The 10,634-nt window shown below is 36.1% G+C and overlaps 1 long non-coding RNA gene across 1 annotated transcript; it reads left to right on the top strand.

The window, feature by feature from the left end:
* The first annotated feature begins 202 nt into the window (after positions 1-202).
* LOC141410910 (uncharacterized) lies at positions 203-7,795 on the top strand. Its single transcript, XR_012435714.1, has 3 exons — positions 203-280; positions 2,031-4,290; positions 7,194-7,795. It is a non-coding gene; the product is annotated as an uncharacterized lncRNA (long non-coding RNA).
* The last annotated feature ends 2,839 nt before the right edge of the window (positions 7,796-10,634 follow it).

Here is a 10,634-nt window from a genome sequence, read left to right as displayed (position 1 = left end):
TACTGAAATGCTTTCTACTGACTTCATGTTATATAAAGGAATGAAAAATATCTAAAGTCAAGGTTTTGTGCTCTACATGTGCTTTATTTTTGTCCTCACCTGAAAACAAGTTTTGTTTAATATGGATAATAAGTTGACAATAACTACAGAATTGTGTGCTTTGGAATTCTTAATTTATAGCATTTTTTTTCATTTTTTATAGCCTGTTGCTGTCACTGCAACAAGTTTTGATACAGTAAATGATATTATTAAGAAGACACTGTCGATTATAGGAATAACTGTAAGTTGCTTGTAAGCTATTTTTAAATTAAAAGATAACTTCTATTTTTGAGAATCATATATCTATCCAAATATATGTTTTTGTATGTGTATATATATATATAATCATATGATAATTGGTTATTATAGATATCAAAGTCATAGTTTGTCCCACACACACACTTTTAGGAACTGAAGGCAGCTAGCTATAAGAGTGTGCACAACTTTCATTCTATTTTACTTTTGTCTGTTGTTTTATGTTTTGATAGTGCTCACATATGTAGTTAAATATATTTTGGTAAAAGAGGTGCACATATTTGAGAAGAAGGCACAAAAAAGGAAGAGGTAAGTGTGTGTAACTCAGTTTTAATAAATTTAATGACCTCTGGATCAAGGAACCATGGTATAGCATGGCTCCTTATATAGAATTATTTCCTTGTGAAAATTCTGAATATTGTGACATGATCTCTATGATTTATATGTAAATCTGACTGTGTAGCATAATAAAGTCCCATAAAAACTCAGAGCAACCACCGTTTGGTATAATAGTCATTTTATAGAAGTATCATTTAATAATAAATTGAAAAGAGAGCTGAACTCATATGTTCTAAGTAAAGCAGTTACTGCTGCCTTGATTTCTAAACTGTAGGATGTATGTGCTCTGTATAAGAATTAAATCTTGGAAGAGAGTGAGTACTTTTAGGGGCCACATGGGGATAGTGACTTAGAATACAGTTCACTTAATTCATATTTGTGAATTACCTTTGCTTAACGTGAACAGCTCACCACAAAGAAAAAGTTTCTATTGTAATAAAGAATTGAGGTTATTTGGTTATATAAGTATGCCTGATTTAAACAACTTCAACAAAGCATTTCCAAACCCTGCCTTATAAGAAAATATTTGTTATTAGATCTTACTTCCTATATGCCATGTAATATTGTGCTGATGTACCACACACCCGTGTGAGTGTGTGCATGCACACATGTGTTTGTGTGTACCTATTACAATAACTCCATTTGAAACATATTTCTGATTTAGCCCTTCTTTTAGGACTCTAAATAATTCATCAGAATCTTGGTAATTTAGATTTGTTTAAGTGAGGTTTCCTTAATGTTGGCCAGTAATTCTGCTGGGGATAACCTTTCCACACCTGACCTATTTTCCAGGTAGAGTCCTTGTAGAGATTCTCTTCTCAGAACAAGGCTTCCCTGACTGAAAGTAACAACTGGCTTTCCCCTGACATCTCCTCAAGGCCTTTTGGACCTCTGTCTCTTTTGCTCAGTGTTATTGACCTTATAGTACATTCTAAATTTTACTTTTCTTAGGCCCATTTTAGCACATGTGTGGCTTTGAGCAACAAGTTTGTCTAAAGAGGGACATGTGTAACAGAAGTCAACATTCTCCATGACTATTGGAGATAGCAGAAGGCAGAACTCTGGGGATTAGACTTTTCTTCTGTAGTGGAGGATATTGAGTATGGTTTCTCATTACTTGGTTCACTCAGAAAGTGATGGCTGGATTGCATTATGATCCGTAGTCTTTCAGAAGCCACAACGCAAGAATTTGGAGTAATCTGGAGGTTTGGAAGTATCCAGGAGTTATTGAAATCAGCACTGTTGATGCAAAACTGTGGCCTCCTATGAATATAATAGCATTTGTAGTGATACAAATTCCTTTCCTTCTTAGAAACACAGAAATGCTATGGAAATAATTTCTTCAACAATCCATTTTCAATAATCTTTCATGATGCTTTGTTCTTTTTGTCTCCTAGGAATGTGAAAATGAATACCTGCTATCTTTCAACTCTGGGAAGGAAGAAGCCCCATTCACACTCTTGGGTAAATGTCAGGGACAATCTAAAATGTGATTGATTGGGCTCAAAGTTATACTTCTCTCAAAGTATTGACTGTTGTCTTAAGCTTGAATGCCTCTAAATGTAAAAATGGCCCAAGTATTCACTTGTACATTTAAGAAATAATTGCCAGCACTAACTCTATGACAGGTGTTTGGAAACATCTCTTTAGACTTGACAATTTCTGGTACAGTTGAGGAGAAAAAAAGTGAAGTTTTCTTCTAATTTTTCACATGAAGACATAGCTTTCTTTTAAAAAAAAACAAGAACTGGATTATTTTTGTCAGGAAGTATAAAAAATATTAGAAATTAATTTTCCCATTTATTGTTCCTACTTCAGTAAAAATCCACTATTCATTTTCTAAAGAATAGGTCACCTCCATTTTGTAACAATCTTCTATAATTCAGTCATGGCTGTGAAACCATATATAAATATTTCATTAACACAAGCTCTATACATAGAACTTTTCACAAAAAAGGAGATAAGCAAACTCCTAAATTGTTCCCAACCTGTATTTTGTTATTTTTTGGTTGCATTTTCCTCTCTATTTAAAGTTACTGATAGATGATTCATCTTTAAGATAGTTATTAAAAGAATTTAGCTGGAAGAAAAACTCACGGCTCATCATGTGAAGATGAAGAAACAAATCCATTCCAACACACAGGAAGGACCAGGACATATTGCCTATGCTGTAGTTGAGAGAGGGAATGATTTCTGCTAGAAGTCATGGGCATGTTTCTTTTTAATAACTTGATATTATTTAGTAATATTTATCAGCAATAAGTGAAATAACATGGAGAAGGCAATACTGGAAATATATTTTAATGAAATGTATTAGTTTGATAAAGTATCTAAATGATAACTAAACCTCAGAACTCCTTTGAATACAGCTTTCTCTCAGGAGCACTATTCTTGAGGACCTCTCCTCAGCCTTTCTGAATCCTTTTTTCTGAATGTACTCTCAGTTCTCGAGTGTGGATCAACTTCTGATTATCCTGAGCCTTAGTTTTATTACACTGATGCCAGTAGAGCTTGTTTTACCCTAAAAGTTGAAAGTTGCTGTAATTCTTGTTCTGAATGTAGCACTAACAATGTATCTGTACCAGATGGAAAGGAACAGCAAGAGTTCACCAAGTTACATCAATGCAAAATCAGAAATGGATGCAAAGGGGCTTTTATACTCATCCTAGACAATGTCATTCACTTCACAGCACAGCATCTTTGATAATTCTTTGTAAAGAAAGTAAGTTAAACCATGAAAGAGCAAAGCAAGTCACTTGCCATGTAGCTCCTGATGACTGTGGGTGTTGTTTTTGCACCTTGTTTCTATTTTCCAATATGCTGCAGTCTTCCTTCTGCTCACTGTCTGTGAGGAAACACTGGCAGGACAGCAGTGTAAGGGAAGCATGAAGAACACCAGTCCAATGCTCATGAGTAGCCCTGATGTGCGAACTGACAAAGGGAAACATCTCTTTTGGTAAAAGTGACATTTCATATGAGAAAATACTAATGTTACCAACTCTTGACATCTACTGTAATTATTAAGGAATATTAAAAACTAGTGTCCATCAATGTATTTTCTTCCATCTCTGCAGTAGGAAGGACACATTTTTAAAATGATGAATGTAAGGTTAGAGGATTCAAGTAATTTTCCTAAGACTTAAAAATTTGGTTGATGTCAAGGCAGAAACTAGAAGGCCTTAAATAGTCTCAGATGGTAACATAGTGAAAGTCACCACTGAACATTTCACTGATGGATCTATGCATTCCAAACAAGGTAACATATTTAAGGTTTTTATCTCTTTATTACTTAACTTCTTTTGCTTGGGCACCTGTTTTCTGGATGGTCTCCTTAGTGAGTGTGCATAATGCACACTCAGGAGACATAGCATTATTAATTCCACAGGATCCAAGAGAACCATGTCCATACCAGTGAATTCAGCAAAAGGTAAGTTTGATTACACCCACCATCATCAGCCTGAATCTATATTTCTATTTTTCTCCATATAGGACACGAATGTCCATATGCCATCAAAATGAACTACCTTGGAGAGAAGGCATTCATGCCACAGAGACCAAGTAAATTAACTTCTCAGACCTTTCAGGAGCCCATCCAGGAACAGGTGTCCCCAGACCTCAAAGGCCAGTTTTTCCTAGGGCCAAGGCATCCAAACAAAGGCAAGCATGAGAGTAATGAATACCTTCCCTTCCTGGAAGTGCCATCTCACAGTTCACACCTCCATTCCTGATGAAAATAAAACTCTTGATTCATAGGTATTTTCCATATCCTAAGGAGGTAGTATATGCAAGTACCCAATACTCATTCAAAATCGGGCTTAGATTGCCTCTGAGAATTGAAGTTAAGACACAAGTCCCTATTAGGAGAATTTGTTTTTCATTCATCCACAGAGAAAATTGCTCTCTTATTTGTATCCCAAGAGCACTTTAGAAAAGTAGTTATGTAAGTCTACATCTGTGTGTCTTATTAGAAGATGCTCTCTTGAGGCCTGGACTCTCATATCGTCCCCATTTCTGGTTGCAGTCATCATCCGGGGCCAGAATAGTCATGACCACATGACCTAGACACACTTGAAATCTTGAGTAAAGAGATATGGTTTTAAATGGAATCTCTTCTTGGTCTGAAGGGTCTTTGTGATTCTAACCTGTATTCAGTTCTAAATCTACCCCAAGGCCAGCTTACTTTCTACATTTGCTTCAGACATACATCTAGAATTGGACTGAAGTTCTCAATGGAGAACTTTTGATTCATCCTTCTTGCCACTTTCTCCCTGAGATATTCCATTGCTTTTGCACTGATATTTCTCTCTTTTATACAACTGTGTTATTAATTTAGGATATATTTAGCCTAGTACAGAGCTTTCCCTTATTTTATTGTTGTCACTTTTCTTGTATAAGCACACAGTTTATGATTTTTACATTTTTTTCATACCCTGAATCAAGCATGAGGAATCCATTAACCTAATTTGCTCTAGACTGTTGAAGACAGGCTGAGTTTCTCTGCAGTTAGGTTGTTTTATCAGCCCAATTTTATAGCAATCACATGCCCTTTCATTCATTACAGAAACAATAAGAATTCTCCAATCAATAATATGCATCACAAAAGACTTATCTAAGTGAAAATATTGAGCAACTATTGGACTTGGAGTTTACTCTGCTGTCAAGTCTTTCCTCATACTATAACTGCATATTATATCTTTGTTTCAAGGGACAGGGTGTTAGTAATATTATTTTTCATATGAAGAATAAGAGAATACATTTGGGTTATTTTAGAAATAATAGCATTGGAGACACCAGGTAGAGTATAACAATTCAACCTGTGTATTTACATTTATAGTCATCAAATTTTGTATATGTTAACATACACAAATATGCTCCAGGATTTTAGAATGTATGTGCTTTTTTCTTTCCTAACTTTTGAATTGGAGGGGATAAGTATAACAGGTAGAGAGGTGGCAGTGTTTGTGCCTGCATGCCATCTGGAGGCTCCTATCTGAAAAGAAGAATAGGGTAGAGCTTGCTTTGCAGGAAGAACACTGCAGTCTCAGCTGCCTTAAACCATCTGAGTTAGGGGTAAACTTAATTTTATCAAGAATACTGTGAACCATGCCTTGTTCTAGGCATTAGTCCAATGAGGTATATTGATAATATCCTTCAGGTTAAACTGAGGATTTGAATCAAAAAGAGTCTTGATAATTTGTCCAGGTAAGTGGCAGAAACAGAAACCCACACTAGCATCACTGATCCAGCCCCGCAAGCATTGTCCCCATGTTTTTATACATAGCAAATCCCAGAAAAGCCAAGAGAGCAGCTATTTTTTTTTCATTTATTCATATGTGGATAAAATGTTTGGGTCATTTCTCCCCCCTACCCCTGCCCTCTCCCTTTTCTCCCACCCCCTTCCCTCTTCCCCCCACACCCTTGTTTCCAGGCAGAAACTGTTCTGCTCTTTTCTCTAATTTTGTTGAAGAGAGACTATGAACAATAATAAGGACAAAGCATTTTTGCTAGTTGAGATGAGGATAGCTATACAGGGAGATTCCTAGAATTGCTTCCATGTACGTATGTGTTACATTCTAAGTTGATTCTTCTCAAACTGACCTTTTCTCTAGTTCCTGATCCCCTTTTCCTACTGACTTCTGTCACTTTAAGGTTTCTGCATTAGTTCCTTTGTATTGAGGATATCAAATACTATCATGTGTTTTGGGTTTCTTACCTATCCTCATACTTCCCATGTATGCTCTCGCCTTATCATGTGACCAAAGTCCAGTCGCCTTACTGTATTTGCCCTTGATCTAAAGTCCGCATATGAGGGAGAACATGTGATTATTGGTCTTCTGAGCCTGGGTAACCTTGAGAGAGCAGCTATTTAAACATATTTGGTCAAACGTCAATCATCTTGCAAATCTTGGCCTATCTGTTATCTTTTAAATATTTGGTATATGTTACTTATTTATTAAAATATGAAGGTACCATGTTTGGAAAATTTTATAGTTAAGCAGTAGAAACATTGGACTGAGGTTTGAAGACATACTTTATGGTGAAGTAGCCAGAGACTTACTAAGAATTGACTCAAGCAGGCTTTGTCATTAAGGGCAGATGCTCTTTTGATGGGGTACAGTTGACCTTGGTTACATGTTTTGAAAGTAGATTATGAGACTGCTGAAATTCAATACTAAATAGTTTTAGCTTTCAAAATGGGATATGACATGTTTACTCAGCTATCATACTTAACTTCCAGGAATCTTTTCCAACAAGGTGTGAATGGTCTGATGATTCAATGTTGCAGGACAGAGACAAACTCTCTACAATGCAGTCACATGGGAAAAACTAAACTAAATTAATTAACCACCAATTAATTGGTTTTGACAAAGAATATAATTACAAGGCAATTAACAAGTTTCAGAATGTAGGACATTTACAGTATAAATGACTTAGTTCCTCTAGTATGCAATGCACCTAGCATATTATAAAATGAAAATGGTGGGAACAAGGTGAAATGAATGAAACAACTAAAGGTTATAATAATCTCTCTTCTTCCTTTGATTCCTGGTCAACCTCAGATAAAGGAAGATACCCATTCAGGAATTGGAGATTTTGCCGCCGATCTAGATCCAGCCACAACAACCTGGGTGAATCCCCACCTACCATAAGGACAGAACTACACAGTGGAGTTTCTACTATGAATATTTGTGAGAATGACAATTCACTATCTCCAATTCTGGGGAAAAGAGCTTATTGCTACATAATACTTTTAAAATTTTATGCTCCCATGGCAGGAAATTCTATTCGTGGCCTAAAGATTTATTTTAAAAAGCTCAGGGTAAAAGCCAGGCTGAGGGAATATGTGTACTATTTAACAGAAAGATTCCAAATGGAAGAAAGAAACCTTCACACCTGAATAGATAAATGAAGTGTCTAAGAAAAAATGACCATAACTCATTCAAGCAGTGCTGTTTAAGAAAAGTTGGGTTTCTATCACTTTAGCTTCATTCATCACCACAGATTTTTATGACAAGTACATACACCTCATATATTCATGATGAAATTATACAAATTATTTGATCACATAGGCAACTAGGATTCTTGCATCAAATAAAATACATCACCAAAAGACCCAGCAGAGTCTCAAAATATGTGTTAGAAAGTACCAGACTCCATGATTGCTTCCACAGTAACATTCTTCAATGAATTGCACGACATAGAGGATTTTTTTTTTTTGGTTTTTTTAGAGATGTCCTTTTAACATGCAGCTTGGAAACAGCTTTGGGTTGGTAGAGAAAATTTTATTTCATTTTTTAAATTTTTATTGTTTTTTTATTCATATGTGCATACAATGCTTGGATCATTTCTCCCCCCATCCCCACCCCCTCCCTTACCACCCACTCCACCCTTCCCTCTTCCCCCCACCTCCTCGAGAGCTGGCAGAAACTATTTTGCCCTTATCTTTAATTTTGTTGAAGAGAGAGTATAAGCAATAATAGGAAGGAACGAGGGTTTTTGCTAGTTGAGATAAGATAGCTATACAGAGAGTTGACTCACATTAATTTCCTGTGCATGTGTGTTACCTTTTTGGTTAATTCTTTTTGATCTAACCTTTTCTCTAGTTCCTGGTCCCCTTCTCCTATTAACCTCAGTTGCTTTTAAGGTTCTGCTTTAGTTTCTCAGTGTTGAGGTCAACAAATGCTAGCTAATTTTTCAGGTGTCTTACCTCTCCCCACCCCTCCCTTGTGTGCTCTCGCTTTTCTCATGTGCTCAAAGTCCAATCCTCTTGTTGTGTTTGCCCTTGATCTAATGTCCACATATGAAGGAGAACATGTGATTTTTGGTTTTTTGGACCAGACTAACCTCACTCAGAATGATGTTCTCCAATTCCATCCATGTACCAGCGAATGATAAATTTTCGTTCTTCTTCATGGCTGCATAAAATTCCATTGTGAATATATACCACATTTTCTTGATCCATTCATCAGTAGTGGGGCATCTTGGCTGTTTACTTGGCTATTGTGAATAGTGCTGCAATAACGTGGGTGTGCAGGTGCCTCTGGAGTTAACTGTGTCACAGTCTTTTGGGTATATGCCCAAGAGTTGTATTGCTGGATCAAATGGTAGATCAATGTTTAGCTTTTTAAGCAGCCTCCAAATTTTTTCCAGAGTGGTTGTACTACCTTACATTCCCACCAACAGTGTAAGAGTGTTCCTTTTTCCCCACATCCTCACCAACACCTGTTGGTGGTGGTGTTGCTAATGATGGCTGTTCTAACAGGAATGAGGTGGGATCTTAGTGTGGTTTTAATTTGCATTTCCTTTATTGCTAGAGATGGTGAGAATTTTTTCATGGGATTTTTGCCCATTTGAATTTCTTCTTTTGAGAAAGTTCTGTGTAGTTCACTTGCCCATTTCTTTATTGGTTCATTAGTTTTGGGAGAATTTAGTTTTTTAAGTTCCCTATGTATTCTGGTTATCAGTCCTTTGTCTGATATGTAGCTGACAAATATTTTCTCTCACTCTGTGGGTGTTCTCTTCAGTTTAGAGACCATTTCTTTTGATGATCAGAAGCTTTTTAGTTTTATGAGGTCCCATTTATCTATGCTATCTCCTAGTTGTTGTGCTGCTGGGGTTCCATTCAGAAAGTTCTTACATATACCTACTAACTCCAGAGTATTTCCTACTCTTTCTTGTATCAACGTTAGAGTTTGTGGTCTCATATTAAGATCCTTGATCCATTTTGAGTTAATATTGGTATAGGGTGATATACATGGATCTAGTTTCAGTTTTTTGCAGACTGCTAAACAGTTTTCACAGCAATTTTTGTTGAAAAGGCTGCTTTTTCTCCATCGTATATATTTAGTACCTTTGTGAAAGACAAGTTGGTTATAGTTGTGTGGCTTCATATCTGAGTCCCCTATTCTATTCTGTTCCACTTGTCGTCATGTCTGTTTCTGTGCCAGTACCATGCTGTTTTTTTAGTTATTGCTTTGTAATATAGTTTGAAGTCAGGTATCGTGATACCTCCTTTAATGAATGTCATTGGAATTTTGATGGGAATTGCATTAAACATGTAGATTACTTTTGAAAGTATAGACATTTTTACTATGTTGATTCTACCAATCCATGAGCATGGGAGATCTCTCCACTTTCTATAGTCTTCCTCAATCTCTTTCTTGAGAAGTTTATAGTTTTCCTTGAAGAGGTCATTCATATCTTTTGTTAGGTTTACACGTAGGTATTTGAATTTTTTTGAGGCTATTCTAAATGGAATTGTTTTCATACATTCTTTTTCAGTTTGCTCATTGTTAGAGTATAGAAATGCTAATGATTTTTCTATGTTGATTTTATATCCTGCTACCTTGCTATAGCCATCAATGATGTCTAGAAGCTTCTGAGTAGAGTTTTTTGGGTCTTTAAGGTATAGGATCATGTCATCTGCAAATAAGGATGTTTTGACAGCTTCTTTACCTATTTGTATTCTTTTTATTCCTTCTTCTCGCCTAATTGCTCTGGCTAGGAATTCCAGTACTATGTTGAATAGGAGTGGAGATAGTGGGCATCTTTGTCCAGTTCCTGATTTTAGAGGGAAGAGGTTTGTATCAAAAGGCAGAGCATTCTCATCTTACACACTGAATAAAGTGCAATAATTTGGTAAATTTTATGCGTAACAAATTAGCATAAACAAGATTATGTACAATTTAACCTTCAAATATACAAGCACAGTAAGACAGAGGAACAACATCAAGCTTTTAAGGTGTATACTTTCATCTTTCCTCACCTGGTGAATGGCTTAGGGTGAAAACCCATGTAGGAAGGGCTCTTTGCCAAAGGGCATATATTAAAAAGTGTGTCACAAGTTATCGCTGAATTAGATGCAGATTTTCAATTCATATTCTGCTTGCCTACATAACTTCATCCATTCAGAAATATAGGGCACGATCCAGGGAAGGGAAGATAGGGAAGAAATGTGAGGGGAAGATCCTTTCTTGTAATATATTATTTAAAAAATTTAT

Source organism: Castor canadensis, chromosome 9 (assembly GCF_047511655.1).
Source record: "Castor canadensis chromosome 9, mCasCan1.hap1v2, whole genome shotgun sequence".
NCBI lineage: Eukaryota > Metazoa > Chordata > Mammalia > Rodentia > Castoridae > Castor > Castor canadensis.
This window is presented reverse-complemented; position numbering and strand designations above follow the sequence as displayed.